At 73.7% G+C, this 27,820-nt stretch overlaps 19 non-coding genes across 19 annotated transcripts; all 19 read right to left on the bottom strand.

The window, feature by feature from the left end:
- Nucleotides 1–1,258: 1,258 nt before the first annotated feature.
- On the bottom strand, nt 1,259–1,377 carry LOC142033478 (5S ribosomal RNA). The gene has a single exon (XR_012651193.1). It is a non-coding gene; the product is annotated as a 5S ribosomal RNA (ribosomal RNA).
- Nucleotides 1,378–2,235: 858 nt separating this feature from the next.
- Nucleotides 2,236–2,354, bottom strand: LOC142033477 (5S ribosomal RNA). The gene has a single exon (XR_012651192.1). It is a non-coding gene; the product is annotated as a 5S ribosomal RNA (ribosomal RNA).
- A 1,014-nt stretch (nt 2,355–3,368) lies between these two features.
- Nucleotides 3,369–3,487, bottom strand: LOC142033476 (5S ribosomal RNA). Its single transcript, XR_012651191.1, has one exon. It is a non-coding gene; the product is annotated as a 5S ribosomal RNA (ribosomal RNA).
- A 702-nt stretch (nt 3,488–4,189) lies between these two features.
- Nucleotides 4,190–4,308, bottom strand: LOC142033475 (5S ribosomal RNA). Its single transcript, XR_012651190.1, has one exon. It is a non-coding gene; the product is annotated as a 5S ribosomal RNA (ribosomal RNA).
- An 858-nt stretch (nt 4,309–5,166) lies between these two features.
- On the bottom strand, nt 5,167–5,285 carry LOC142033474 (5S ribosomal RNA). The gene has a single exon (XR_012651189.1). It is a non-coding gene; the product is annotated as a 5S ribosomal RNA (ribosomal RNA).
- Nucleotides 5,286–6,299: 1,014 nt separating this feature from the next.
- Nucleotides 6,300–6,418, bottom strand: LOC142033472 (5S ribosomal RNA). Its single transcript, XR_012651188.1, has one exon. It is a non-coding gene; the product is annotated as a 5S ribosomal RNA (ribosomal RNA).
- A 1,488-nt stretch (nt 6,419–7,906) lies between these two features.
- LOC142033471 (5S ribosomal RNA) lies at nt 7,907–8,025 on the bottom strand. Its single transcript, XR_012651187.1, has one exon. It is a non-coding gene; the product is annotated as a 5S ribosomal RNA (ribosomal RNA).
- Nucleotides 8,026–9,507: 1,482 nt separating this feature from the next.
- On the bottom strand, nt 9,508–9,626 carry LOC142033470 (5S ribosomal RNA). The gene has a single exon (XR_012651186.1). It is a non-coding gene; the product is annotated as a 5S ribosomal RNA (ribosomal RNA).
- A 1,959-nt stretch (nt 9,627–11,585) lies between these two features.
- LOC142033469 (5S ribosomal RNA) lies at nt 11,586–11,704 on the bottom strand. Its single transcript, XR_012651185.1, has one exon. It is a non-coding gene; the product is annotated as a 5S ribosomal RNA (ribosomal RNA).
- Nucleotides 11,705–15,214: 3,510 nt separating this feature from the next.
- Nucleotides 15,215–15,333, bottom strand: LOC142033468 (5S ribosomal RNA). The gene has a single exon (XR_012651184.1). It is a non-coding gene; the product is annotated as a 5S ribosomal RNA (ribosomal RNA).
- A 1,014-nt stretch (nt 15,334–16,347) lies between these two features.
- Nucleotides 16,348–16,466, bottom strand: LOC142033466 (5S ribosomal RNA). The gene has a single exon (XR_012651182.1). It is a non-coding gene; the product is annotated as a 5S ribosomal RNA (ribosomal RNA).
- Nucleotides 16,467–17,324: 858 nt separating this feature from the next.
- On the bottom strand, nt 17,325–17,443 carry LOC142033465 (5S ribosomal RNA). The gene has a single exon (XR_012651181.1). It is a non-coding gene; the product is annotated as a 5S ribosomal RNA (ribosomal RNA).
- Nucleotides 17,444–18,145: 702 nt separating this feature from the next.
- Nucleotides 18,146–18,264, bottom strand: LOC142033464 (5S ribosomal RNA). The gene has a single exon (XR_012651180.1). It is a non-coding gene; the product is annotated as a 5S ribosomal RNA (ribosomal RNA).
- Nucleotides 18,265–19,434: 1,170 nt separating this feature from the next.
- On the bottom strand, nt 19,435–19,553 carry LOC142033463 (5S ribosomal RNA). The gene has a single exon (XR_012651179.1). It is a non-coding gene; the product is annotated as a 5S ribosomal RNA (ribosomal RNA).
- An 849-nt stretch (nt 19,554–20,402) lies between these two features.
- Nucleotides 20,403–20,521, bottom strand: LOC142033462 (5S ribosomal RNA). Its single transcript, XR_012651178.1, has one exon. It is a non-coding gene; the product is annotated as a 5S ribosomal RNA (ribosomal RNA).
- Nucleotides 20,522–21,535: 1,014 nt separating this feature from the next.
- LOC142033501 (5S ribosomal RNA) lies at nt 21,536–21,654 on the bottom strand. The gene has a single exon (XR_012651215.1). It is a non-coding gene; the product is annotated as a 5S ribosomal RNA (ribosomal RNA).
- A 1,488-nt stretch (nt 21,655–23,142) lies between these two features.
- LOC142033500 (5S ribosomal RNA) lies at nt 23,143–23,261 on the bottom strand. The gene has a single exon (XR_012651214.1). It is a non-coding gene; the product is annotated as a 5S ribosomal RNA (ribosomal RNA).
- A 1,488-nt stretch (nt 23,262–24,749) lies between these two features.
- Nucleotides 24,750–24,868, bottom strand: LOC142033461 (5S ribosomal RNA). Its single transcript, XR_012651177.1, has one exon. It is a non-coding gene; the product is annotated as a 5S ribosomal RNA (ribosomal RNA).
- Nucleotides 24,869–25,882: 1,014 nt separating this feature from the next.
- On the bottom strand, nt 25,883–26,001 carry LOC142033460 (5S ribosomal RNA). The gene has a single exon (XR_012651176.1). It is a non-coding gene; the product is annotated as a 5S ribosomal RNA (ribosomal RNA).
- Nucleotides 26,002–27,820: the final 1,819 nt, after the last annotated feature.

The raw sequence follows: 27,820 nt of genomic DNA, 5'->3' as shown, positions 1-27,820 counted from the left end.
TCGCCGACCCACGCCGAGCCGCGGCACGCCTCCGCGACACGCGCCTGCCCCACCACGATGACCCCCGGCACCACCCGCTCACATCCCCACGCACCCCTGCCCCGCAAACAGGCCCCTCGGGCCACCGGCACCACGCTCCCACCCCACGCTGCAGCCTCGCCGACCCACGCCGAGCCGCGGCACGCCTCCGCGACACGCGCCTGCCCCACCACGATGACCCCCGGCACCACCCGCTCACATCCCCACGCACCCCTGCCCCGCAAAGAGCCCTCTCGGGTGACCACAGCCGCGCTCCCACCCCACGCTGCAGCCTCGCCGACCCACGCCGAGCCGCGGCACGCCTCCACGACACGCGCCTGCCCCACCACGATGACCCCCGGCACCACCCGCTCACATCCCCACGCACCCCTGCCCCGCAAACAGGCCCCTCGGGCCACCGGCACCACGCTCCCACCCCACGCTGCAGCCTCGCCGACCCACGCCGAGCCGCGGCACGCCTCCGCGACACGCGCCTGCCCCACCACGATGACCCCCGGCACCACCCGCTCACATCCCCACGCACCCCTGCCCCGCAAAGAGCCCTCTCGGGTGACCACAGCCGCGCTCCCACCCCACGCTGCAGCCTCGCCGACCCACGCCGAGCCGCGGCACGCCTCCGCGACACGCGCCTGCCCCACCACGATGACCCCCGGCACCACCCGCTCACATCCCCACGCACCCCTGCCCCGCAAACAGGCCCCTCGGGCCACCGGCACCACGCTCCCACCCCACGCTGCAGCCTCGCCGACCCACGCCGAGCCGCGGCACGCCTCCGCGACACGCGCCTGCCCCACCACGATGACCCCCGGCACCACCCGCTCACATCCCCACGCACCCCTGCCCCGCAAACAGGCCCCTCGGGCCACCGGCACCACGCTCCCACCCCACGCTGCAGCCTCGCCGACCCACGCCGAGCCGCGGCACGCCTCCGCGACACGCGCCTGCCCCACCACGATGACCCCCGGCACCACCCGCTCACATCCCCACGCACCCCTGCCCCGCAAAGAGCCCTCTCGGGTGACCACAGCCGCGCTCCCACCCCACGCTGCAGCCCCACCCACCCACAGAGCCGAGCGCCAGGCAGTCGCAGAGCACACCTGCCCCACCGCCACGACCCCCGCCCTCAGCCGCACACACCTGCCCCTCCACCCGCAACACCGCAGCAAGAAAAGAAAGAAAAGAAAAGAGGGGCCGCCCCGCCGCCAAGGCCAAAACCAAAAGCCTACAGCACCCGGTATTCCCAGGCGGTCTCCCATCCAAGTACTAACCGGGCCCGACCCTGCTTAGCTTCCGAGATCAGACGAGATCGGGCGTTCTCAGGGTGGTATGGCCGTAGGCAGCCCTCTCCCCGCCAAGAGCCCTCTCGGGTGACCACAACCACGCTCCTGCCCCCCCACACTGCAGCCCCACCGACCCACGCCGAGCCGCGGCACGCCTCCGCGACACGCGCCTGCCCCACCACGATGACCCCCGGCACCACCCGCTCACATCCCCACGCACCCCTGCCCCGCAAACAGGCCCCTCGGGCCACCGGCACCACGCTCCCACCCCACGCTGCAGCCTCGCCGACCCACGCCGAGCCGCGGCACGCCTCCGCGACACGCGCCTGCCCCACCACGATGACCCCCGGCACCACCCGCTCACATCCCCACGCACCCCTGCCCCGCAAAGAGCCCTCTCGGGTGACCACAGCCGCGCTCCCACCCCACGCTGCAGCCTCGCCGACCCACGCCGAGCCGCGGCACGCCTCCGCGACACGCGCCTGCCCCACCACGATGACCCCCGGCACCACCCGCTCACATCCCCACGCACCCCTGCCCCGCAAACAGGCCCCTCGGGCCACCGGCACCACGCTCCCACCCCACGCTGCAGCCTCGCCGACCCACGCCGAGCCGCGGCACGCCTCCGCGACACGCGCCTGCCCCACCACGATGACCCCCGGCACCACCCGCTCACATCCCCACGCACCCCTGCCCCGCAAAGAGCCCTCTCGGGTGACCACAGCCGCGCTCCCACCCCACGCTGCAGCCCCACCCACCCACAGAGCCGAGCGCCAGGCAGTCGCAGAGCACACCTGCCCCACCGCCACGACCCCCGCCCTCAGCCGCACACACCTGCCCCTCCACCCGCAACACCTCAGCAAGAAAAGAAAGAAAAGAAAAGAGGGGCCGCCCCGCCGCCAAGGCCAAAACCAAAAGCCTACAGCACCCGGTATTCCCAGGCGGTCTCCCATCCAAGTACTAACCGGGCCCGACCCTGCTTAGCTTCCGAGATCAGACGAGATCGGGCGTTCTCAGGGTGGTATGGCCGTAGGCAGCCCTCTCCCCGCCAAGAGCCCTCTCGGGTGACCACAACCACGCTCCTGCCCCCCCACACTGCAGCCCCACCGACCCACGCCGAGCCGCGGCACGCCTCCGCGACACGCGCCTGCCCCACCACGATGACCCCCGGCACCACCCGCTCACATCCCCACGCACCCCTGCCCCGCAAACAGGCCCCTCGGGCCACCGGCACCACGCTCCCCCCCCACGCTGCAGCCTCGCCGACCCACGCCGAGCCGCGGCACGCCTCCGCGACACGCGCCTGCCCCACCACGATGACCCCCGGCACCACCCGCTCACATCCCCACGCACCCCTGCCCCGCAAAGAGCCCTCTCGGGTGACCACAGCCGCGCTCCCACCCCACGCTGCAGCCTCGCCGACCCACGCCGAGCCGCGGCACGCCTCCGCGACACGCGCCTGCCCCACCACGATGACCCCCGGCACCACCCGCTCACATCCCCACGCACCCCTGCCCCGCAAACAGGCCCCTCGGGCCACCGGCACCACGCTCCCACCCCACGCTGCAGCCTCGCCGACCCACGCCGAGCCGCGGCACGCCTCCGCGACACGCGCCTGCCCCACCACGATGACCCCCGGCACCACCCGCTCACATCCCCACGCACCCCTGCCCCGCAAAGAGCCCTCTCGGGTGACCACAGCCGCGCTCCCCCCCCACGCTGCAGCCTCGCCGACCCACGCCGAGCCGCGGCACGCCTCCGCGACACGCGCCTGCCCCACCACGATGACCCCCGGCACCACCCGCTCACATCCCCACGCACCCCTGCCCCGCAAAGAGCCCTCTCGGGTGACCACAGCCGCGCTCCCACCCCACGCTGCAGCCCCACCCACCCACAGAGCCGAGCGCCAGGCAGTCGCAGAGCACACCTGCCCCACCGCCACGACCCCCGCCCTCAGCCGCACACACCTGCCCCTCCACCCGCAACACCGCAGCAAGAAAAGAAAGAAAAGAAAAGAGGGGCCGCCCCGCCGCCAAGGCCAAAACCAAAAGCCTACAGCACCCGGTATTCCCAGGCGGTCTCCCATCCAAGTACTAACCGGGCCCGACCCTGCTTAGCTTCCGAGATCAGACGAGATCGGGCGTTCTCAGGGTGGTATGGCCGTAGGCAGCCCTCTCCCCGCCAAGAGCCCTCTCGGGTGACCACAACCACGCTCCTGCCCCCCCACACTGCAGCCCCACCGACCCACGCCGAGCCGCGGCACGCCTCCGCGACACGCGCCTGCCCCACCACGATGACCCCCGGCACCACCCGCTCACATCCCCACGCACCCCTGCCCCGCAAACAGGCCCCTCGGGCCACCGGCACCACGCTCCCACCCCACGCTGCAGCCTCGCCGACCCACGCCGAGCCGCGGCACGCCTCCGCGACACGCGCCTGCCCCACCACGATGACCCCCGGCACCACCCGCTCACATCCCCACGCACCCCTGCCCCGCAAACAGGCCCCTCGGGCCACCGGCACCACGCTCCCACCCCACGCTGCAGCCTCGCCGACCCACGCCGAGCCGCGGCACGCCTCCGCGACACGCGCCTGCCCCACCACGATGACCCCCGGCACCACCCGCTCACATCCCCACGCACCCCTGCCCCGCAAAGAGCCCTCTCGGGTGACCACAGCCGCGCTCCCACCCCACGCTGCAGCCCCACCCACCCACAGAGCCGAGCGCCAGGCAGTCGCAGAGCACACCTGCCCCACCGCCACGACCCCCGCCCTCAGCCGCACACACCTGCCCCTCCACCCGCAACACCGCAGCAAGAAAAGAAAGAAAAGAAAAGAGGGGCCGCCCCGCCGCCAAGGCCAAAACCAAAAGCCTACAGCACCCGGTATTCCCAGGCGGTCTCCCATCCAAGTACTAACCGGGCCCGACCCTGCTTAGCTTCCGAGATCAGACGAGATCGGGCGTTCTCAGGGTGGTATGGCCGTAGGCAGCCCTCTCCCCGCCAAGAGCCCTCTCGGGTGACCACAACCACGCTCCTGCCCCCCCACACTGCAGCCCCACCGACCCACGCCGAGCCGCGGCACGCCTCCGCGACACGCGCCTGCCCCACCACGATGACCCCCGGCACCACCCGCTCACATCCCCACGCACCCCTGCCCCGCAAACAGGCCCCTCGGGCCACCGGCACCACGCTCCCACCCCACGCTGCAGCCTCGCCGACCCACGCCGAGCCGCGGCACGCCTCCGCGACACGCGCCTGCCCCACCACGATGACCCCCGGCACCACCCGCTCACATCCCCACGCACCCCTGCCCCGCAAAGAGCCCTCTCGGGTGACCACAGCCGCGCTCCCACCCCACGCTGCAGCCTCGCCGACCCACGCCGAGCCGCGGCACGCCTCCGCGACACGCGCCTGCCCCACCACGATGACCCCCGGCACCACCCGCTCACATCCCCACGCACCCCTGCCCCGCAAACAGGCCCCTCGGGCCACCGGCACCACGCTCCCACCCCACGCTGCAGCCTCGCCGACCCACGCCGAGCCGCGGCACGCCTCCGCGACACGCGCCTGCCCCACCACGATGACCCCCGGCACCACCCGCTCACATCCCCACGCACCCCTGCCCCGCAAAGAGCCCTCTCGGGTGACCACAGCCGCGCTCCCACCCCACGCTGCAGCCCCACCCACCCACAGAGCCGAGCGCCAGGCAGTCGCAGAGCACACCTGCCCCACCGCCACGACCCCCGCCCTCAGCCGCACACACCTGCCCCTCCACCCGCAACACCTCAGCAAGAAAAGAAAGAAAAGAAAAGAGGGGCCGCCCCGCCGCCAAGGCCAAAACCAAAAGCCTACAGCACCCGGTATTCCCAGGCGGTCTCCCATCCAAGTACTAACCGGGCCCGACCCTGCTTAGCTTCCGAGATCAGACGAGATCGGGCGTTCTCAGGGTGGTATGGCCGTAGGCAGCCCTCTCCCCGCCAAGAGCCCTCTCGGGTGACCACAACCACGCTCCTGCCCCCCCACACTGCAGCCCCACCGACCCACGCCGAGCCGCGGCACGCCTCCGCGACACGCGCCTGCCCCACCACGATGACCCCCGGCACCACCCGCTCACATCCCCACGCACCCCTGCCCCGCAAACAGGCCCCTCGGGCCACCGGCACCACGCTCCCCCCCCACGCTGCAGCCTCGCCGACCCACGCCGAGCCGCGGCACGCCTCCGCGACACGCGCCTGCCCCACCACGATGACCCCCGGCACCACCCGCTCACATCCCCACGCACCCCTGCCCCGCAAAGAGCCCTCTCGGGTGACCACAGCCGCGCTCCCACCCCACGCTGCAGCCTCGCCGACCCACGCCGAGCCGCGGCACGCCTCCGCGACACGCGCCTGCCCCACCACGATGACCCCCGGCACCACCCGCTCACATCCCCACGCACCCCTGCCCCGCAAACAGGCCCCTCGGGCCACCGGCACCACGCTCCCACCCCACGCTGCAGCCTCGCCGACCCACGCCGAGCCGCGGCACGCCTCCGCGACACGCGCCTGCCCCACCACGATGACCCCCGGCACCACCCGCTCACATCCCCACGCACCCCTGCCCCGCAAAGAGCCCTCTCGGGTGACCACAGCCGCGCTCCCCCCCCACGCTGCAGCCTCGCCGACCCACGCCGAGCCGCGGCACGCCTCCGCGACACGCGCCTGCCCCACCACGATGACCCCCGGCACCACCCGCTCACATCCCCACGCACCCCTGCCCCGCAAAGAGCCCTCTCGGGTGACCACAGCCGCGCTCCCACCCCACGCTGCAGCCCCACCCACCCACAGAGCCGAGCGCCAGGCAGTCGCAGAGCACACCTGCCCCACCGCCACGACCCCCGCCCTCAGCCGCACACACCTGCCCCTCCACCCGCAACACCGCAGCAAGAAAAGAAAGAAAAGAAAAGAGGGGCCGCCCCGCCGCCAAGGCCAAAACCAAAAGCCTACAGCACCCGGTATTCCCAGGCGGTCTCCCATCCAAGTACTAACCGGGCCCGACCCTGCTTAGCTTCCGAGATCAGACGAGATCGGGCGTTCTCAGGGTGGTATGGCCGTAGGCAGCCCTCTCCCCGCCAAGAGCCCTCTCGGGTGACCACAACCACGCTCCTGCCCCCCCACACTGCAGCCCCACCGACCCACGCCGAGCCGCGGCACGCCTCCGCGACACGCGCCTGCCCCACCACGATGACCCCCGGCACCACCCGCTCACATCCCCACGCACCCCTGCCCCGCAAACAGGCCCCTCGGGCCACCGGCACCACGCTCCCACCCCACGCTGCAGCCTCGCCGACCCACGCCGAGCCGCGGCACGCCTCCGCGACACGCGCCTGCCCCACCACGATGACCCCCGGCACCACCCGCTCACATCCCCACGCACCCCTGCCCCGCAAACAGGCCCCTCGGGCCACCGGCACCACGCTCCCACCCCACGCTGCAGCCTCGCCGACCCACGCCGAGCCGCGGCACGCCTCCGCGACACGCGCCTGCCCCACCACGATGACCCCCGGCACCACCCGCTCACATCCCCACGCACCCCTGCCCCGCAAAGAGCCCTCTCGGGTGACCACAGCCGCGCTCCCACCCCACGCTGCAGCCTCGCCGACCCACGCCGAGCCGCGGCACGCCTCCACGACACGCGCCTGCCCCACCACGATGACCCCCGGCACCACCCGCTCACATCCCCACGCACCCCTGCCCCGCAAACAGGCCCCTCGGGCCACCGGCACCACGCTCCCACCCCACGCTGCAGCCTCGCCGACCCACGCCGAGCCGCGGCACGCCTCCGCGACACGCGCCTGCCCCACCACGATGACCCCCGGCACCACCCGCTCACATCCCCACGCACCCCTGCCCCGCAAAGAGCCCTCTCGGGTGACCACAGCCGCGCTCCCACCCCACGCTGCAGCCTCGCCGACCCACGCCGAGCCGCGGCACGCCTCCGCGACACGCGCCTGCCCCACCACGATGACCCCCGGCACCACCCGCTCACATCCCCACGCACCCCTGCCCCGCAAACAGGCCCCTCGGGCCACCGGCACCACGCTCCCACCCCACGCTGCAGCCTCGCCGACCCACGCCGAGCCGCGGCACGCCTCCGCGACACGCGCCTGCCCCACCACGATGACCCCCGGCACCACCCGCTCACATCCCCACGCACCCCTGCCCCGCAAACAGGCCCCTCGGGCCACCGGCACCACGCTCCCACCCCACGCTGCAGCCTCGCCGACCCACGCCGAGCCGCGGCACGCCTCCGCGACACGCGCCTGCCCCACCACGATGACCCCCGGCACCACCCGCTCACATCCCCACGCACCCCTGCCCCGCAAAGAGCCCTCTCGGGTGACCACAGCCGCGCTCCCACCCCACGCTGCAGCCCCACCCACCCACAGAGCCGAGCGCCAGGCAGTCGCAGAGCACACCTGCCCCACCGCCACGACCCCCGCCCTCAGCCGCACACACCTGCCCCTCCACCCGCAACACCGCAGCAAGAAAAGAAAAGAAAAGAAAAGAAAAGAGGGGCCGCCCCGCCGCCAAGGCCAAAACCAAAAGCCTACAGCACCCGGTATTCCCAGGCGGTCTCCCATCCAAGTACTAACCGGGCCCGACCCTGCTTAGCTTCCGAGATCAGACGAGATCGGGCGTTCTCAGGGTGGTATGGCCGTAGGCAGCCCTCTCCCCGCCAAGAGCCCTCTCGGGTGACCACAACCACGCTCCTGCCCCCCCACACTGCAGCCCCACCGACCCACGCCGAGCCGCGGCACGCCTCCGCGACACGCGCCTGCCCCACCACGATGACCCCCGGCACCACCCGCTCACATCCCCACGCACCCCTGCCCCGCAAACAGGCCCCTCGGGCCACCGGCACCACGCTCCCACCCCACGCTGCAGCCTCGCCGACCCACGCCGAGCCGCGGCACGCCTCCGCGACACGCGCCTGCCCCACCACGATGACCCCCGGCACCACCCGCTCACATCCCCACGCACCCCTGCCCCGCAAACAGGCCCCTCGGGCCACCGGCACCACGCTCCCACCCCACGCTGCAGCCTCGCCGACCCACGCCGAGCCGCGGCACGCCTCCGCGACACGCGCCTGCCCCACCACGATGACCCCCGGCACCACCCGCTCACATCCCCACGCACCCCTGCCCCGCAAAGAGCCCTCTCGGGTGACCACAGCCGCGCTCCCACCCCACGCTGCAGCCTCGCCGACCCACGCCGAGCCGCGGCACGCCTCCACGACACGCGCCTGCCCCACCACGATGACCCCCGGCACCACCCGCTCACATCCCCACGCACCCCTGCCCCGCAAACAGGCCCCTCGGGCCACCGGCACCACGCTCCCACCCCACGCTGCAGCCTCGCCGACCCACGCCGAGCCGCGGCACGCCTCCGCGACACGCGCCTGCCCCACCACGATGACCCCCGGCACCACCCGCTCACATCCCCACGCACCCCTGCCCCGCAAAGAGCCCTCTCGGGTGACCACAGCCGCGCTCCCACCCCACGCTGCAGCCTCGCCGACCCACGCCGAGCCGCGGCACGCCTCCGCGACACGCGCCTGCCCCACCACGATGACCCCCGGCACCACCCGCTCACATCCCCACGCACCCCTGCCCCGCAAACAGGCCCCTCGGGCCACCGGCACCACGCTCCCACCCCACGCTGCAGCCTCGCCGACCCACGCCGAGCCGCGGCACGCCTCCGCGACACGCGCCTGCCCCACCACGATGACCCCCGGCACCACCCGCTCACATCCCCACGCACCCCTGCCCCGCAAACAGGCCCCTCGGGCCACCGGCACCACGCTCCCACCCCACGCTGCAGCCTCGCCGACCCACGCCGAGCCGCGGCACGCCTCCGCGACACGCGCCTGCCCCACCACGATGACCCCCGGCACCACCCGCTCACATCCCCACGCACCCCTGCCCCGCAAAGAGCCCTCTCGGGTGACCACAGCCGCGCTCCCACCCCACGCTGCAGCCCCACCCACCCACAGAGCCGAGCGCCAGGCAGTCGCAGAGCACACCTGCCCCACCGCCACGACCCCCGCCCTCAGCCGCACACACCTGCCCCTCCACCCGCAACACCGCAGCAAGAAAAGAAAGAAAAGAAAAGAGGGGCCGCCCCGCCGCCAAGGCCAAAACCAAAAGCCTACAGCACCCGGTATTCCCAGGCGGTCTCCCATCCAAGTACTAACCGGGCCCGACCCTGCTTAGCTTCCGAGATCAGACGAGATCGGGCGTTCTCAGGGTGGTATGGCCGTAGGCAGCCCTCTCCCCGCCAAGAGCCCTCTCGGGTGACCACAACCACGCTCCTGCCCCCCCACACTGCAGCCCCACCGACCCACGCCGAGCCGCGGCACGCCTCCGCGACACGCGCCTGCCCCACCACGATGACCCCCGGCACCACCCGCTCACATCCCCACGCACCCCTGCCCCGCAAAGAGCCCTCTCGGGTGACCACAGCCGCGCTCCCACCGCACGCTGCAGCCTCGCCGACCCACGCCGAGCCGCGGCACGCCTCCGCGACACGCGCCTGCCCCACCACGATGACCCCCGGCACCACCCGCTCACATCCCCACGCACCCCTGCCCCGCAAACAGGCCCCTCGGGCCACCGGCACCACGCTCCCACCCCACGCTGCAGCCTCGCCGACCCACGCCGAGCCGCGGCACGCCTCCGCGACACGCGCCTGCCCCACCACGATGACCCCCGGCACCACCCGCTCACATCCCCACGCACCCCTGCCCCGCAAACAGGCCCCTCGGGCCACCGGCACCACGCTCCCACCCCACGCTGCAGCCTCGCCGACCCACGCCGAGCCGCGGCACGCCTCCGCGACACGCGCCTGCCCCACCACGATGACCCCCGGCACCACCCGCTCACATCCCCACGCACCCCTGCCCCGCAAAGAGCCCTCTCGGGTGACCACAGCCGCGCTCCCACCCCACGCTGCAGCCTCGCCGACCCACGCCGAGCCGCGGCACGCCTCCGCGACACGCGCCTGCCCCACCACGATGACCCCCGGCACCACCCGCTCACATCCCCACGCACCCCTGCCCCGCAAAGAGCCCTCTCGGGTGACCACAGCCGCGCTCCCACCGCACGCTGCAGCCTCGCCGACCCACGCCGAGCCGCGGCACGCCTCCGCGACACGCGCCTGCCCCTCCACGATGACCCCCGGCACCACCCGCTCACATCCCCACGCACCCCTGCCCCGCAAAGAGCCCTCTCGGGTGACCACAACCACGCTCCTGCCCCCCCACACTGCAGCCCCACCGACCCACGCCGAGCCGCGGCACGCCTCCGCGACACGCGCCTGCCCCACCACGATGACCCCCGGCACCACCCGCTCACATCCCCACGCACCCCTGCCCCGCAAAGAGCCCTCTCGGGTGACCACAGCCGCGCTCCCACCCCACGCTGCAGCCTCGCCGACCCACGCCGAGCCGCGGCACGCCTCCGCGACACGCGCCTGCCCCACCACGATGACCCCCGGCACCACCCGCTCACATCCCCACGCACCCCTGCCCCGCAAAGAGCCCTCTCGGGTGACCACAGCCGCGCTCCCACCCCACGCTGCAGCCTCGCCGACCCACGCCGAGCCGCGGCACGCCTCCGCGACACGCGCCTGCCCCACCACGATGACCCCCGGCACCACCCGCTCACATCCCCACGCACCCCTGCCCCGCAAACAGGCCCCTCGGGCCACCGGCACCACGCTCCCACCCCACGCTGCAGCCTCGCCGACCCACGCCGAGCCGCGGCACGCCTCCGCGACACGCGCCTGCCCCACCACGATGACCCCCGGCACCACCCGCTCACATCCCCACGCACCCCTGCCCCGCAAACAGGCCCCTCGGGCCACCGGCACCACGCTCCCACCCCACGCTGCAGCCTCGCCGACCCACGCCGAGCCGCGGCACGCCTCCGCGACACGCGCCTGCCCCACCACGATGACCCCCGGCACCACCCGCTCACATCCCCACGCACCCCTGCCCCGCAAAGAGCCCTCTCGGGTGACCACAGCCGCGCTCCCACCCCACGCTGCAGCCCCACCCACCCACAGAGCCGAGCGCCAGGCAGTCGCAGAGCACACCTGCCCCACCGCCACGACCCCCGCCCTCAGCCGCACACACCTGCCCCTCCACCCGCAACACCGCAGCAAGAAAAGAAAAGAAAAGAAAAGAAAAGAGGGGCCGCCCCGCCGCCAAGGCCAAAACCAAAAGCCTACAGCACCCGGTATTCCCAGGCGGTCTCCCATCCAAGTACTAACCGGGCCCGACCCTGCTTAGCTTCCGAGATCAGACGAGATCGGGCGTTCTCAGGGTGGTATGGCCGTAGGCAGCCCTCTCCCCGCCAAGAGCCCTCTCGGGTGACCACAACCACGCTCCTGCCCCCCCACACTGCAGCCCCACCGACCCACGCCGAGCCGCGGCACGCCTCCGCGACACGCGCCTGCCCCACCACGATGACCCCCGGCACCACCCGCTCACATCCCCACGCACCCCTGCCCCGCAAACAGGCCCCTCGGGCCACCGGCACCACGCTCCCACCCCACGCTGCAGCCTCGCCGACCCACGCCGAGCCGCGGCACGCCTCCGCGACACGCGCCTGCCCCACCACGATGACCCCCGGCACCACCCGCTCACATCCCCACGCACCCCTGCCCCGCAAACAGGCCCCTCGGGCCACCGGCACCACGCTCCCACCCCACGCTGCAGCCTCGCCGACCCACGCCGAGCCGCGGCACGCCTCCGCGACACGCGCCTGCCCCACCACGATGACCCCCGGCACCACCCGCTCACATCCCCACGCACCCCTGCCCCGCAAACAGGCCCCTCGGGCCACCGGCACCACGCTCCCACCCCACGCTGCAGCCTCGCCGACCCACGCCGAGCCGCGGCACGCCTCCGCGACACGCGCCTGCCCCACCACGATGACCCCCGGCACCACCCGCTCACATCCCCACGCACCCCTGCCCCGCAAAGAGCCCTCTCGGGTGACCACAGCCGCGCTCCCACCCCACGCTGCAGCCTCGCCGACCCACGCCGAGCCGCGGCACACCTCCGCGACACGCGCCTGCCCCACCACGATGACCCCCGGCACCACCCGCTCACATCCCCACGCACCCCTGCCCCGCAAACAGGCCCCTCGGGCCACCGGCACCACGCTCCCACCCCACGCTGCAGCCTCGCCGACCCACGCCGAGCCGCGGCACGCCTCCGCGACACGCGCCTGCCCCACCACGATGACCCCCGGCACCACCCGCTCACATCCCCACGCACCCCTGCCCCGCAAACAGGCCCCTCGGGCCACCGGCACCACGCTCCCACCCCACGCTGCAGCCTCGCCGACCCACGCCGAGCCGCGGCACGCCTCCGCGACACGCGCCTGCCCCACCACGATGACCCCCGGCACCACCCGCTCACATCCCCACGCACCCCTGCCCCGCAAACAGGCCTCTCGGGCCACCGGCACCACGCTCCCACCCCACGCTGCAGCCTCGCCGACCCACGCCGAGCCGCGGCACGCCTCCGCGACACGCGCCTGCCCCACCACGATGACCCCCGGCACCACCCGCTCACATCCCCACGCACCCCTGCCCCGCAAAGAGCCCTCTCGGGTGACCACAGCCGCGCTCCCACCCCACGCTGCAGCCTCGCCGACCCACGCCGAGCCGCGGCACGCCTCCGCGACACGCGCCTGCCCCACCACGATGACCCCCGGCACCACCCGCTCACATCCCCACGCACCCCTGCCCCGCAAAGAGCCCTCTCGGGTGACCACAGCCGTGCTCCCACCCCACGCTGCAGCCTCGCCGACCCACGCCGAGCCGCGGCACGCCTCCGCGACACGCGCCTGCCCCACCACGATGACCCCCGGCACCACCCGCTCACATCCCCACGCACCCCTGCCCCGCAAACAGGCCCCTCGGGCCACCGGCACCACGCTCCCACCCCACGCTGCAGCCTCGCCGACCCACGCCGAGCCGCGGCACGCCTCCGCGACACGCGCCTGCCCCACCACGATGACCCCCGGCACCACCCGCTCACATCCCCACGCACCCCTGCCCCGCAAACAGGCCCCTCGGGCCACCGGCACCACGCTCCCCCCCCACGCTGCAGCCTCGCCGACCCACGCCGAGCCGCGGCACGCCTCCGCGACACGCGCCTGCCCCACCACGATGACCCCCGGCACCACCCGCTCACATCCCCACGCACCCCTGCCCCGCAAAGAGCCCTCTCGGGTGACCACAGCCGCGCTCCCACCCCACGCTGCAGCCTCGCCGACCCACGCCGAGCCGCGGCACGCCTCCGCGACACGCGCCTGCCCCACCACGATGACCCCCGGCACCACCCGCTCACATCCCCACGCACCCCTGCCCCGCAAACAGGCCCCTCGGGCCACCGGCACCACGCTCCCCCCCCACGCTGCAGCCTCGCCGACCCACGCCGAGCCGCGGCACGCCTCCGCGACACGCGCCTGCCCCACCACGATGACCCCCGGCACCACCCGCTCACATCCCCACGCACCCCTGCCCCGCAAAGAGCCCTCTCGGGTGACCACAGCCGCGCTCCCACCCCACGCTGCAGCCTCGCCGACCCACGCCGAGCCGCGGCACGCCTCCGCGACACGCGCCTGCCCCACCACGATGACCCCCGGCACCACCCGCTCACATCCCCACGCACCCCTGCCCCGCAAACAGGCCCCTCGGGCCACCGGCACCACGCTCCCACCCCACGCTGCAGCCTCGCCGACCCACGCCGAGCCGCGGCACGCCTCCGCGACACGCGCCTGCCCCACCACGATGACCCCCGGCACCACCCGCTCACATCCCCACGCACCCCTGCCCCGCAAACAGGCCCCTCGGGCCACCGGCACCACGCTCCCACCCCACGCTGCAGCCTCGCCGACCCACGCCGAGCCGCGGCACGCCTCCGCGACACGCGCCTGCCCCACCACGATGACCCCCGGCACCACCCGCTCACATCCCCACGCACCCCTGCCCCGCAAACAGGCCCCTCGGGCCACCGGCACCACGCTCCCCCCCCACGCTGCAGCCTCGCCGACCCACGCCGAGCCGCGGCACGCCTCCGCGACACGCGCCTGCCCCACCACGATGACCCCCGGCACCACCCGCTCACATCCCCACGCACCCCTGCCCCGCAAAGAGCCCTCTCGGGTGACCACAGCCGCGCTCCCACCCCACGCTGCAGCCTCGCCGACCCACGCCGAGCCGCGGCACGCCTCCGCGACAAGCGCCTGCCCCTCCACGATGACCCCCGGCACCACCCGCTCACATCCCCACGCACCCCTGCCCCGCAAAGAGCCCTCTCGGGTGACCACAGCCGCGCTCCCACCCCACGCTGCAGCCTCGCCGACCCACGCCGAGCCGCGGCACGCCTCCGCGACACGCGCCTGCCCCACCACGATGACCCCCGGCACCACCCGCTCACATCCCCACGCACCCCTGCCCCGCAAACAGGCCCCTCGGGCCACCGGCACCACGCTCCCCCCCCACGCTGCAGCCTCGCCGACCCACGCCGAGCCGCGGCACGCCTCCGCGACACGCGCCTGCCCCACCACGATGACCCCCGGCACCACCCGCTCACATCCCCACGCACCCCTGCCCCGCAAAGAGCCCTCTCGGGTGACCACAGCCGCGCTCCCACCCCACGCTGCAGCCCCACCCACCCACAGAGCCGAGCGCCAGGCAGTCGCAGAGCACACCTGCCCCACCGCCACGACCCCCGCCCTCAGCCGCACACACCTGCCCCTCCACCCGCAACACCGCAGCAAGAAAAGAAAGAAAAGAAAAGAGGGGCCGCCCCGCCGCCAAGGCCAAAACCAAAAGCCTACAGCACCCGGTATTCCCAGGCGGTCTCCCATCCAAGTACTAACCGGGCCCGACCCTGCTTAGCTTCCGAGATCAGACGAGATCGGGCGTTCTCAGGGTGGTATGGCCGTAGGCAGCCCTCTCCCCGCCAAGAGCCCTCTCGGGTGACCACAACCACGCTCCTGCCCCCCCACACTGCAGCCCCACCGACCCACGCCGAGCCGCGGCACGCCTCCGCGACACGCGCCTGCCCCACCACGATGACCCCCGGCACCACCCGCTCACATCCCCACGCACCCCTGCCCCGCAAAGAGCCCTCTCGGGTGACCACAGCCGCGCTCCCACCCCACGCTGCAGCCTCGCCGACCCACGCCGAGCCGCGGCACGCCTCCGCGACACGCGCCTGCCCCACCACGATGACCCCCGGCACCACCCGCTCACATCCCCACGCACCCCTGCCCCGCAAACAGGCCCCTCGGGCCACCGGCACCACGCTCCCCCCCCACGCTGCAGCCTCGCCGACCCACGCCGAGCCGCGGCACGCCTCCGCGACACGCGCCTGCCCCACCACGATGACCCCCGGCACCACCCGCTCACATCCCCACGCACCCCTGCCCCGCAAAGAGCCCTCTCGGGTGACCACAGCCGCGCTCCCACCCCACGCTGCAGCCTCGCCGACCCACGCCGAGCCGCGGCACGCCTCCGCGACACGCGCCTGCCCCACCACGATGACCCCCGGCACCACCCGCTCACATCCCCACGCACCCCTGCCCCGCAAACAGGCCCCTCGGGCCACCGGCACCACGCTCCCCCCCCACGCTGCAGCCTCGCCGACCCACGCCGAGCCGCGGCACGCCTCCGCGACACGCGCCTGCCCCACCACGATGACCCCCGGCACCACCCGCTCACATCCCCACGCACCCCTGCCCCGCAAAGAGCCCTCTCGGGTGACCACAGCCGCGCTCCCACCCCACGCTGCAGCCCCACCCACCCACAGAGCCGAGCGCCAGGCAGTCGCAGAGCACACCTGCCCCACCGCCACGACCCCCGCCCTCAGCCGCACACACCTGCCCCTCCACCCGCAACACCGCAGCAAGAAAAGAAAGAAAAGAAAAGAGGGGCCGCCCCGCCGCCAAGGCCAAAACCAAAAGCCTACAGCACCCGGTATTCCCAGGCGGTCTCCCATCCAAGTACTAACCGGGCCCGACCCTGCTTAGCTTCCGAGATCAGACGAGATCGGGCGTTCTCAGGGTGGTATGGCCGTAGGCAGCCCTCTCCCCGCCAAGAGCCCTCTCGGGTGACCACAACCACGCTCCTGCCCCCCCACACTGCAGCCCCACCGACCCACGCCGAGCCGCGGCACGCCTCCGCGACACGCGCCTGCCCCACCACGATGACCCCCGGCACCACCCGCTCACATCCCCACGCACCCCTGCCCCGCAAACAGGCCCCTCGGGCCACCGGCACCACGCTCCCACCCCACGCTGCAGCCTCGCCGACCCACGCCGAGCCGCGGCACGCCTCCGCGACACGCGCCTGCCCCACCACGATGACCCCCGGCACCACCCGCTCACATCCCCACGCACCCCTGCCCCGCAAACAGGCCCCTCGGGCCACCGGCACCACGCTCCCACCCCACGCTGCAGCCTCGCCGACCCACGCCGAGCCGCGGCACGCCTCCGCGACACGCGCCTGCCCCACCACGATGACCCCCGGCACCACCCGCTCACATCCCCACGCACCCCTGCCCCGCAAACAGGCCCCTCGGGCCACCGGCACCACGCTCCCACCCCACGCTGCAGCCTCGCCGACCCACGCCGAGCCGCGGCACGCCTCCGCGACACGCGCCTGCCCCACCACGATGACCCCCGGCACCACCCGCTCACATCCCCACGCACCCCTGCCCCGCAAAGAGCCCTCTCGGGTGACCACAGCCGCGCTCCCACCCCACGCTGCAGCCCCACCCACCCACAGAGCCGAGCGCCAGGCAGTCGCAGAGCACACCTGCCCCACCGCCACGACCCCCGCCCTCAGCCGCACACACCTGCCCCTCCACCCGCAACACCGCAGCAAGAAAAGAAAGAAAAGAAAAGAGGGGCCGCCCCGCCGCCAAGGCCAAAACCAAAAGCCTACAGCACCCGGTATTCCCAGGCGGTCTCCCATCCAAGTACTAACCGGGCCCGACCCTGCTTAGCTTCCGAGATCAGACGAGATCGGGCGTTCTCAGGGTGGTATGGCCGTAGGCAGCCCTCTCCCCGCCAAGAGCCCTCTCGGGTGACCACAACCACGCTCCTGCCCCCCCACACTGCAGCCCCACCGACCCACGCCGAGCCGCGGCACGCCTCCGCGACACGCGCCTGCCCCACCACGATGACCCCCGGCACCACCCGCTCACATCCCCACGCACCCCTGCCCCGCAAAGAGCCCTCTCGGGTGACCACAGCCGCGCTCCCACCCCACGCTGCAGCCTCGCCGACCCACGCCGAGCCGCGGCACGCCTCCGCGACACGCGCCTGCCCCACCACGATGACCCCCGGCACCACCCGCTCACATCCCCACGCACCCCTGCCCCGCAAACAGGCCCCTCGGGCCACCGGCACCACGCTCCCCCCCCACGCTGCAGCCTCGCCGACCCACGCCGAGCCGCGGCACGCCTCCGCGACACGCGCCTGCCCCACCACGATGACCCCCGGCACCACCCGCTCACATCCCCACGCACCCCTGCCCCGCAAAGAGCCCTCTCGGGTGACCACAGCCGCGCTCCCACCCCACGCTGCAGCCCCACCCACCCACAGAGCCGAGCGCCAGGCAGTCGCAGAGCACACCTGCCCCACCGCCACGACCCCCGCCCTCAGCCGCACACACCTGCCCCTCCACCCGCAACACCGCAGCAAGAAAAGAAAGAAAAGAAAAGAGGGGCCGCCCCGCCGCCAAGGCCAAAACCAAAAGCCTACAGCACCCGGTATTCCCAGGCGGTCTCCCATCCAAGTACTAACCGGGCCCGACCCTGCTTAGCTTCCGAGATCAGACGAGATCGGGCGTTCTCAGGGTGGTATGGCCGTAGGCAGCCCTCTCCCCGCCAAGAGCCCTCTCGGGTGACCACAACCACGCTCCTGCCCCCCCACACTGCAGCCCCACCGACCCACGCCGAGCCGCGGCACGCCTCCGCGACACGCGCCTGCCCCACCACGATGACCCCCGGCACCACCCGCTCACATCCCCACGCACCCCTGCCCCGCAAACAGGCCCCTCGGGCCACCGGCACCACGCTCCCACCCCACGCTGCAGCCTCGCCGACCCACGCCGAGCCGCGGCACGCCTCCGCGACACGCGCCTGCCCCACCACGATGACCCCCGGCACCACCCGCTCACATCCCCACGCACCCCTGCCCCGCAAACAGGCCCCTCGGGCCACCGGCACCACGCTCCCACCCCACGCTGCAGCCTCGCCGACCCACGCCGAGCCGCGGCACGCCTCCGCGACACGCGCCTGCCCCACCACGATGACCCCCGGCACCACCCGCTCACATCCCCACGCACCCCTGCCCCGCAAACAGGCCCCTCGGGCCACCGGCACCACGCTCCCACCCCACGCTGCAGCCTCGCCGACCCACGCCGAGCCGCGGCACGCCTCCGCGACACGCGCCTGCCCCACCACGATGACCCCCGGCACCACCCGCTCACATCCCCACGCACCCCTGCCCCGCAAAGAGCCCTCTCGGGTGACCACAGCCGCGCTCCCACCCCACGCTGCAGCCTCGCCGACCCACGCCGAGCCGCGGCACGCCTCCGCGACACGCGCCTGCCCCACCACGATGACCCCCGGCACCACCCGCTCACATCCCCACGCACCCCTGCCCCGCAAACAGGCCCCTCGGGCCACCGGCACCACGCTCCCACCCCACGCTGCAGCCTCGCCGACCCACGCCGAGCCGCGGCACGCCTCCGCGACACGCGCCTGCCCCACCACGATGACCCCCGGCACCACCCGCTCACATCCCCACGCACCCCTGCCCCGCAAAGAGCCCTCTCGGGTGACCACAGCCGCGCTCCCACCCCACGCTGCAGCCCCACCCACCCACAGAGCCGAGCGCCAGGCAGTCGCAGAGCACACCTGCCCCACCGCCACGACCCCCGCCCTCAGCCGCACACACCTGCCCCTCCACCCGCAACACCGCAGCAAGAAAAGAAAGAAAAGAAAAGAGGGGCCGCCCCGCCGCCAAGGCCAAAACCAAAAGCCTACAGCACCCGGTATTCCCAGGCGGTCTCCCATCCAAGTACTAACCGGGCCCGACCCTGCTTAGCTTCCGAGATCAGACGAGATCGGGCGTTCTCAGGGTGGTATGGCCGTAGGCAGCCCTCTCCCCGCCAAGAGCCCTCTCGGGTGACCACAACCACGCTCCTGCCCCCCCACACTGCAGCCCCACCGACCCACGCCGAGCCGCGGCACGCCTCCGCGACACGCGCCTGCCCCACCACGATGACCCCCGGCACCACCCGCTCACATCCCCACGCACCCCTGCCCCGCAAACAGGCCCCTCGGGCCACCGGCACCACGCTCCCACCCCACGCTGCAGCCTCGCCGACCCACGCCGAGCCGCGGCACGCCTCCGCGACACGCGCCTGCCCCACCACGATGACCCCCGGCACCACCCGCTCACATCCCCACGCACCCCTGCCCCGCAAAGAGCCCTCTCGGGTGACCACAGCCGCGCTCCCACCCCACGCTGCAGCCTCGCCGACCCACGCCGAGCCGCGGCACGCCTCCGCGACACGCGCCTGCCCCACCACGATGACCCCCGGCACCACCCGCTCACATCCCCACGCACCCCTGCCCCGCAAACAGGCCCCTCGGGCCACCGGCACCACGCTCCCACCCCACGCTGCAGCCTCGCCGACCCACGCCGAGCCGCGGCACGCCTCCGCGACACGCGCCTGCCCCACCACGATGACCCCCGGCACCACCCGCTCACATCCCCACGCACCCCTGCCCCGCAAAGAGCCCTCTCGGGTGACCACAGCCGCGCTCCCACCCCACGCTGCAGCCCCACCCACCCACAGAGCCGAGCGCCAGGCAGTCGCAGAGCACACCTGCCCCACCGCCACGACCCCCGCCCTCAGCCGCACACACCTGCCCCTCCACCCGCAACACCGCAGCAACAAAAGAAAAGAGGGGCCGCCCCGCCGCCAAGGCCAAAACCAAAAGCCTACAGCACCCGGTATTCCCAGGCGGTCTCCCATCCAAGTACTAACCGGGCCCGACCCTGCTTAGCTTCCGAGATCAGACGAGATCGGGCGTTCTCAGGGTGGTATGGCCGTAGGCAGCCCTCTCCCCGCCAAGAGCCCTCTCGGGTGACCACAACCACGCTCCTGCCCCCCCACACTGCAGCCCCACCGACCCACGCCGAGCCGCGGCACGCCTCCGCGACACGCGCCTGCCCCACCACGATGACCCCCGGCACCACCCGCTCACATCCCCACGCACCCCTGCCCCGCAAACAGGCCCCTCGGGCCACCGGCACCACGCTCCCACCCCACGCTGCAGCCTCGCCGACCCACGCCGAGCCGCGGCACGCCTCCGCGACACGCGCCTGCCCCACCACGATGACCCCCGGCACCACCCGCTCACATCCCCACGCACCCCTGCCCCGCAAACAGGCCCCTCGGGCCACCGGCACCACGCTCCCACCCCACGCTGCAGCCTCGCCGACCCACGCCGAGCCGCGGCACGCCTCCGCGACACGCGCCTGCCCCACCACGATGACCCCCGGCACCACCCGCTCACATCCCCACGCACCCCTGCCCCGCAAACAGGCCCCTCGGGCCACCGGCACCACGCTCCCACCCCACGCTGCAGCCTCGCCGACCCACGCCGAGCCGCGGCACGCCTCCGCGACACGCGCCTGCCCCACCACGATGACCCCCGGCACCACCCGCTCACATCCCCACGCACCCCTGCCCCGCAAACAGGCCCCTCGGGCCACCGGCACCACGCTCCCACCCCACGCTGCAGCCTCGCCGACCCACGCCGAGCCGCGGCACGCCTCCGCGACACGCGCCTGCCCCACCACGATGACCCCCGGCACCACCCGCTCACATCCCCACGCACCCCTGCCCCGCAAAGAGCCCTCTCGGGTGACCACAGCCGCGCTCCCACCCCACGCTGCAGCCCCACCCACCCACAGAGCCGAGCGCCAGGCAGTCGCAGAGCACACCTGCCCCACCGCCACGACCCCCGCCCTCAGCCGCACACACCTGCCCCTCCACCCGCAACACCGCAGCAAGAAAAGAAAGAAAAGAAAAGAGGGGCCGCCCCGCCGCCAAGGCCAAAACCAAAAGCCTACAGCACCCGGTATTCCCAGGCGGTCTCCCATCCAAGTACTAACCGGGCCCGACCCTGCTTAGCTTCCGAGATCAGACGAGATCGGGCGTTCTCAGGGTGGTATGGCGGTAGGCAGCCCTCTCCCCGCCAAGAGCCCTCTCGGGTGACCACAACCACGCTCCTGCCCCCCCACACTGCAGCCCCACCGACCCACGCCGAGCCGCGGCACGCCTCCGCGACACGCGCCTGCCCCACCACGATGACCCCCGGCACCACCCGCTCACATCCCCACGCACCCCTGCCCCGCAAAGAGCCCTCTCGGGTGACCACAGCCGCGCTCCCACCGCACGCTGCAGCCTCGCCAACCCACGCCGAGCCGCGGCACGCCTCCGCGACACGCGCCTGCCCCACCACGATGACCCCCGGCACCACCCGCTCACATCCCCACGCACCCCTGCCCCGCAAACAGGCCCCTCGGGCCACCGGCACCACGCTCCCCCCCCACGCTGCAGCCTCGCCGACCCACGCCGAGCCGCGGCACGCCTCCGCGACACGCGCCTGCCCCACCACGATGACCCCCGGCACCACCCGCTCACATCCCCACGCACCCCTGCCCCGCAAAGAGCCCTCTCGGGTGACCACAGCCGCGCTCCCACCCCACGCTGCAGCCTCGCCGACCCACGCCGAGCCGCGGCACGCCTCCGCGACACGCGCCTGCCCCACCACGATGACCCCCGGCACCACCCGCTCACATCCCCACGCACCCCTGCCCCGCAAACAGGCCCCTCGGGCCACCGGCACCACGCTCCCACCCCACGCTGCAGCCTCGCCGACCCACGCCGAGCCGCGGCACGCCTCCGCGACAAGCGCCTGCCCCTCCACGATGACCCCCGGCACCACCCGCTCACATCCCCACGCACCCCTGCCCCGCAAAGAGCCCTCTCGGGTGACCACAGCCGCGCTCCCACCCCACGCTGCAGCCTCGCCGACCCACGCCGAGCCGCGGCACGCCTCCGCGACACGCGCCTGCCCCACCACGATGACCCCCGGCACCACCCGCTCACATCCCCACGCACCCCTGCCCCGCAAACAGGCCCCTCGGGCCACCGGCACCACGCTCCCACCCCACGCTGCAGCCTCGCCGACCCACGCCGAGCCGCGGCACGCCTCCGCGACAAGCGCCTGCCCCTCCACGATGACCCCCGGCACCACCCGCTCACATCCCCACGCACCCCTGCCCCGCAAAGAGCCCTCTCGGGTGACCACAGCCGCGCTCCCACCCCACGCTGCAGCCTCGCCGACCCACGCCGAGCCGCGGCACGCCTCCGCGACACGCGCCTGCCCCACCACGATGACCCCCGGCACCACCCGCTCACATCCCCACGCACCCCTGCCCCGCAAAGAGCCCTCTCGGGTGACCACAGCCGCGCTCCCACCCCACGCTGCAGCCCCACCCACCCACAGAGCCGAGCGCCAGGCAGTCGCAGAGCACACCTGCCCCACCGCCACGACCCCCGCCCTCAGCCGCACACACCTGCCCCTCCACCCGCAACACCGCAGCAAGAAAAGAAAAGAAAAGAAAAGAAAAGAGGGGCCGCCCCGCCGCCAAGGCCAAAACCAAAAGCCTACAGCACCCGGTATTCCCAGGCGGTCTCCCATCCAAGTACTAACCGGGCCCGACCCTGCTTAGCTTCCGAGATCAGACGAGATCGGGCGTTCTCAGGGTGGTATGGCGGTAGGCAGCCCTCTCCCCGCCAAGAGCCCTCTCGGGTGACCACAACCACGCTCCTGCCCCCCCACACTGCAGCCCCACCGACCCACGCCGAGCCGCGGCACGCCTCCGCGACACGCGCCTGCCCCACCACGATGACCCCCGGCACCACCCGCTCACATCCCCACGCACCCCTGCCCCGCAAACAGGCCCCTCGGGCCACCGGCACCACGCTCCCACCCCACGCTGCAGCCTCGCCGACCCACGCCGAGCCGCGGCACGCCTCCGCGACACGCGCCTGCCCCACCACGATGACCCCCGGCACCACCCGCTCACATCCCCACGCACCCCTGCCCCGCAAAGAGCCCTCTCGGGTGACCACAGCCGCGCTCCCACCCCACGCTGCAGCCTCGCCGACCCACGCCGAGCCGCGGCACGCCTCCGCGACACGCGCCTGCCCCACCACGATGACCCCCGGCACCACCCGCTCACATCCCCACGCACCCCTGCCCCGCAAACAGGCCCCTCGGGCCACCGGCACCACGCTCCCACCCCACGCTGCAGCCTCGCCGACCCACGCCGAGCCGCGGCACGCCTCCGCGACACGCGCCTGCCCCACCACGATGACCCCCGGCACCACCCGCTCACATCCCCACGCACCCCTGCCCCGCAAACAGGCCCCTCGGGCCACCGGCACCACGCTCCCACCCCACGCTGCAGCCTCGCCGACCCACGCCGAGCCGCGGCACGCCTCCGCGACAAGCGCCTGCCCCTCCACGATGACCCCCGGCACCACCCGCTCACATCCCCACGCACCCCTGCCCCGCAAAGAGCCCTCTCGGGTGACCACAGCCGCGCTCCCACCCCACGCTGCAGCCTCGCCGACCCACGCCGAGCCGCGGCACGCCTCCGCGACACGCGCCTGCCCCACCACGATGACCCCCGGCACCACCCGCTCACATCCCCACGCACCCCTGCCCCGCAAACAGGCCCCTCGGGCCACCGGCACCACGCTCCCACCCCACGCTGCAGCCTCGCCGACCCACGCCGAGCCGCGGCACGCCTCCGCGACAAGCGCCTGCCCCTCCACGATGACCCCCGGCACCACCCGCTCACATCCCCACGCACCCCTGCCCCGCAAAGAGCCCTCTCGGGTGACCACAGCCGCGCTCCCACCCCACGCTGCAGCCTCGCCGACCCACGCCGAGCCGCGGCACGCCTCCGCGACACGCGCCTGCCCCACCACGATGACCCCCGGCACCACCCGCTCACATCCCCACGCACCCCTGCCCCGCAAAGAGCCCTCTCGGGTGACCACAGCCGCGCTCCCACCCCACGCTGCAGCCCCACCCACCCACAGAGCCGAGCGCCAGGCAGTCGCAGAGCACACCTGCCCCACCGCCACGACCCCCGCCCTCAGCCGCACACACCTGCCCCTCCACCCGCAACACCGCAGCAAGAAAAGAAAAGAAAAGAAAAGAAAAGAGGGGCCGCCCCGCCGCCAAGGCCAAAACCAAAAGCCTACAGCACCCGGTATTCCCAGGCGGTCTCCCATCCAAGTACTAACCGGGCCCGACCCTGCTTAGCTTCCGAGATCAGACGAGATCGGGCGTTCTCAGGGTGGTATGGCCGTAGGCAGCCCTCTCCCCGCCAAGAGCCCTCTCGGGTGACCACAACCACGCTCCTGCCCCCCCACACTGCAGCCCCACCGACCCACGCCGAGCCGCGGCACGCCTCCGCGACACGCGCCTGCCCCACCACGATGACCCCCGGCACCACCCGCTCACATCCCCACGCACCCCTGCCCCGCAAACAGGCCCCTCGGGCCACCGGCACCACGCTCCCACCCCACGCTGCAGCCTCGCCGACCCACGCCGAGCCGCGGCACGCCTCCGCGACACGCGCCTGCCCCACCACGATGACCCCCGGCACCACCCGCTCACATCCCCACGCACCCCTGCCCCGCAAAGAGCCCTCTCGGGTGACCACAGCCGCGCTCCCACCCCACGCTGCAGCCTCGCCGACCCACGCCGAGCCGCGGCACGCCTCCGCGACACGCGCCTGCCCCACCACGATGACCCCCGGCACCACCCGCTCACATCCCCACGCACCCCTGCCCCGCAAACAGGCCCCTCGGGCCACCGGCACCACGCTCCCACCCCACGCTGCAGCCTCGCCGACCCACGCCGAGCCGCGGCACGCCTCCGCGACACGCGCCTGCCCCACCACGATGACCCCCGGCACCACCCGCTCACATCCCCACGCACCCCTGCCCCGCAAACAGGCCCCTCGGGCCACCGGCACCACGCTCCCACCCCACGCTGCAGCCTCGCCGACCCACGCCGAGCCGCGGCACGCCTCCGCGACACGCGCCTGCCCCACCACGATGACCCCCGGCACCACCCGCTCACATCCCCACGCACCCCTGCCCCGCAAAGAGCCCTCTCGGGTGACCACAGCCGCGCTCCCACCCCACGCTGCAGCCCCACCCACCCACAGAGCCGAGCGCCAGGCAGTCGCAGAGCACACCTGCCCCACCGCCACGACCCCCGCCCTCAGCCGCACACACCTGCCCCTCCACCCGCAACACCGCAGCAAGAAAAGAAAGAAAAGAAAAGAGGGGCCGCCCCGCCGCCAAGGCCAAAACCAAAAGCCTACAGCACCCGGTATTCCCAGGCGGTCTCCCATCCAAGTACTAACCGGGCCCGACCCTGCTTAGCTTCCGAGATCAGACGAGATCGGGCGTTCTCAGGGTGGTATGGCCGTAGGCAGCCCTCTCCCCGCCAAGAGCCCTCTCGGGTGACCACAACCACGCTCCTGCCCCCCCACACTGCAGCCCCACCGACCCACGCCGAGCCGCGGCACGCCTCCGCGACACGCGCCTGCCCCACCACGATGACCCCCGGCACCACCCGCTCACATCCCCACGCACCCCTGCCCCGCAAACAGGCCCCTCGGGCCACCGGCACCACGCTCCCACCCCACGCTGCAGCCTCGCCGACCCACGCCGAGCCGCGGCACGCCTCCGCGACACGCGCCTGCCCCACCACGATGACCCCCGGCACCACCCGCTCACATCCCCACGCACCCCTGCCCCGCAAACAGGCCCCTCGGGCCACCGGCACCACGCTCCCACCCCACGCTGCAGCCTCGCCGACCCACGCCGAGCCGCGGCACGCCTCCGCGACACGCGCCTGCCCCACCACGATGACCCCCGGCACCACCCGCTCACATCCCCACGCACCCCTGCCCCGCAAACAGGCCCCTCGGGCCACCGGCACCACGCTCCCACCCCACGCTGCAGCCTCGCCGACCCACGCCGAGCCGCGGCACGCCTCCGCGACACGCGCCTGCCCCACCACGATGACCCCCGGCACCACCCGCTCACATCCCCACGCACCCCTGCCCCGCAAAGAGCCCTCTCGGGTGACCACAGCCGCGCTCCCACCCCACGCTGCAGCCTCGCCGACCCACGCCGAGCCGCGGCACGCCTCCGCGACACGCGCCTGCCCCACCACGATGACCCCCGGCACCACCCGCTCACATCCCCACGCACCCCTGCCCCGCAAACAGGCCCCTCGGGCCACCGGCACCACGCTCCCACCCCACGCTGCAGCCTCGCCGACCCACGCCGAGCCGCGGCACGCCTCCGCGACACGCGCCTGCCCCACCACGATGACCCCCGGCACCACCCGCTCACATCCCCACGCACCCCTGCCCCGCAAACAGGCCCCTCGGGCCACCGGCACCACGCTCCCACCCCACGCTGCAGCCTCGCCGACCCACGCCGAGCCGCGGCACGCCTCCGCGACACGCGCCTGCCCCACCACGATGACCCCCGGCACCACCCGCTCACATCCCCACGCACCCCTGCCCCGCAAACAGGCCCCTCGGGCCACCGGCACCACGCTCCCACCCCACGCTGCAGCCTCGCCGACCCACGCCGAGCCGCGGCACGCCTCCGCGACACGCGCCTGCCCCACCACGATGACCCCCGGCACCACCCGCTCACATCCCCACGCACCCCTGCCCCGCAAACAGGCCCCTCGGGCCACCGGCACCACGCTCCCACCCCACGCTGCAGCCTCGCCGACCCACGCCGAGCCGCGGCACGCCTCCGCGACACGCGCCTGCCCCACCACGATGACCCCCGGCACCACCCGCTCACATCCCCACGCACCCCTGCCCCGCAAAGAGCCCTCTCGGGTGACCACAGCCGCGCTCCCACCCCACGCTGCAGCCTCGCCGACCCACGCCGAGCCGCGGCACACCTCCGCGACACGCGCCTGCCCCACCACGATGACCCCCGGCACCACCCGCTCACATCCCCACGCACCCCTGCCCCGCAAAGAGCCCTCTCGGGTGACCACAGCCGCGCTCCCACCGCACGCTGCAGCCTCGCCGACCCACGCCGAGCCGCGGCACGCCTCCGCGACACGCGCCTGCCCCTCCACGATGACCCCCGGCACCACCCGCTCACATCCCCACGCACCCCTGCCCCGCAAAGAGCCCTCTCGGGTGACCACAGCCGCGCTCCCACCCCACGCTGCAGCCCCACCCACCCACAGAGCCGAGCGCCAGGCAGTCGC

This window comes from Buteo buteo, chromosome 7, assembly GCF_964188355.1.
Source record: "Buteo buteo chromosome 7, bButBut1.hap1.1, whole genome shotgun sequence".
NCBI classification, from domain to species: domain Eukaryota; kingdom Metazoa; phylum Chordata; class Aves; order Accipitriformes; family Accipitridae; genus Buteo; species Buteo buteo.
Note: the sequence above shows the minus strand (reverse complement) of the source record. Positions and strands in the feature narration are given on the sequence as shown.